The following is a 2,263-nucleotide window of genomic DNA, read 5'->3' on the forward strand; positions in this document are numbered from 1 at the left end:
GTTCCAGGAAACCAGGACAGAACCGAATTGGACCAGTTTTGGTTGGTCAACCAGGTGTGACCACCTTGCAGCTTGGCGTTTGTGGAGGAAATTAGCTTAAAAGGTAGACTGCAGACTTCACATGTAAAAGTTATTGAAAGAAATATTTTTTTTCAGCAGAGCAAAACACTTCAGACTATCTCAAAATTTCAATTCAAACACCATTGTAGCAGTAGGTGACTTGTCCAAATCAACATCAAACAAGATACCACACAGTTTTTTGAGTTAGGGTGGAGCTTTTAACCACGAAAGGACTCGAGCCCTCAATCTTCTGATCCGAAATCAGACGCCTTGTCCATTAGGCCACGCGGTTGTAGAAAAAACTGTTTTTTTTATAAATCTGCAGTGCCATGGTTTAGCTGCAAAGTAGCAAAGCACTATCATTTACCAAAATTTCAATTCAAGCTCAAACACCATTGTAGCAGTAAGTGACTTGTCCAAATCAACGTCAAACAAGATACCAAATGGTTTTTTGAGTTAGGGTGGAGCTTTTAACCACAAAGGGACTCGAACCCTCAATCTTCTGATCCGAAGTCAGACGCCTTGTCCATTAGGCCACGCTGTTGTAAAAAAAAAAAAAAAAAGTTTTTTTTTACAAATCTGAAGTGCCATGGTTTAGCTCCAAAGTAGCAAAGTGCTAACATTTGCCAACAAGGCAGACTGTGTCGCTGGCCAGTTAACTTTTGTGGAAGAAAATAGCTTAAATGGTAGACAAAATGCAACCATGTCTGTTAGCAGAATTAAGCTCTACATTGTCCTTAATATTTGCTGAGCAGAATGCCTTTCAACTATCTCTATGTTTGAGATGTACAGTGCAAGTCCAAACACATTAATGTGCTAAATCAACACTTCTGGCCAGTATGGGGATCGAACCCAGGACCTTGGTGTTATTAGCACCACACTCTAACCATCTGAGCTAACCGGCCTGATTTGTGGAAAGTTCCAAAAAAAAAAAATTCCAAAAATAAAACAGGCCAGAATAAGCAAAATTGGACCAGTTTTGGATGGGCTGCCTGGCTGTGCATGGTTTGTAGGTGCTGCATATGTTTTTGTCCTTGCTACTATAGCCATGGAAAGCAGCCCCATAGAGATTGAGACTTATGTTGCGTTAATAGCCCATTAGTGCAAACAAAAGGAGGATAAACATGATCTTGGGTGTAGGGTTTGGTGGTTATAGTACCCCTAAAGTGTCTGCCGCTGCTTAGCATTATTAGCACCACATTCAAACCATCTGAGCTAACTGGCCTGCTTTTGATGACTTTTTAAAACAAGATATATTCCAGGAAACCAGGACAGAACAGATTTGGACCAGTTTTGGTTGGTCAATCAGGTGTGACTACCTAGCAGCTTGGCGTTTGTTGAGGAAATTAGCTTAAAAGGTAGACTGCAGTCTTCACATATAAAAGTTATTGGAAGAAATATTTTTGTTCAGCAGAGCAAAACACTTCAAACTATCTCAAAATTTCAATTCAAGCTCAAACCCCATTGTAGAAGTAGGTGACTTGTCCAAATCAACGTCAAACAAGATACAACGCAGTTCTTTGAGTCAGGGTTGAGCTTTCAACCACGAAGGGACTTGAACCCTCCGTCTTCTGATCTGAAGTCAGACGCCTTGTCAATCAGGACACGCGGTTGTAAAAAAACTGTTTTTTTTACAAATCTGAAGTGCCATGGTTTAGCTGCAAAGTAGCAGAGAGCTAACATTTACCAACAATGCAGACTGTGTCGCTGGCCAGTTAACTTTTGTGGAAGAAAATAGTTTATATGGTTGACAAACCGCTACCATGTCAGTTAGCGGAATTAAGCTCTACATTGTCCTTAATATTTGCACACTCTAAAAAATCATTCATGGGATCAGTAAGTAAAGCTTAAAATCATGAGCTTTTACAGCATGAAAAATTGAATTTGTTTCATATACATGTTTTAGTAAGTTGATAACTTATTTTAAGAAGTAGATCAAAATTAAAATAATGAAAAGTGTCTTAACTTAAATATATATCGATTATGAATACACACTTTTACCTTTTATTAACAAGAGAAAAGAATTGAGTTAGTGCTACTTGTCATTCTACTGAGCATCTTTCAAAAGCTGAGTTCAGTACTGAACTTGCCCAGACATGTTTTGCTGCTTGACCACGCCTTCTACAAGACAAAGGAAGAGCGGGAGAAACGGGAGTTTGCCTATACTGTCTATGGAGTTTGCAAGAAAAGCGTCTTGGTGAGT

The 2,263-nt window shown here is 39.2% G+C and overlaps 2 non-coding genes across 2 annotated transcripts; both read right to left on the minus strand.

Moving 5' to 3' along the window:
* Positions 1-531: 531 nt before the first annotated feature.
* On the minus strand, positions 532-604 carry trnar-ucg (transfer RNA arginine (anticodon UCG)). Its single transcript has one exon. It is a non-coding gene; the product is annotated as a tRNA-Arg (tRNA).
* Positions 605-891: 287 nt separating this feature from the next.
* Positions 892-965, minus strand: trnai-aau (transfer RNA isoleucine (anticodon AAU)). The gene has a single exon. It is a non-coding gene; the product is annotated as a tRNA-Ile (tRNA).
* Positions 966-2,263: the final 1,298 nt, after the last annotated feature.

This window comes from Perca flavescens, chromosome 6 (assembly GCF_004354835.1).
Source record: "Perca flavescens isolate YP-PL-M2 chromosome 6, PFLA_1.0, whole genome shotgun sequence".
Classification (NCBI taxonomy): Eukaryota; Metazoa; Chordata; class Actinopteri; order Perciformes; family Percidae; genus Perca; species Perca flavescens.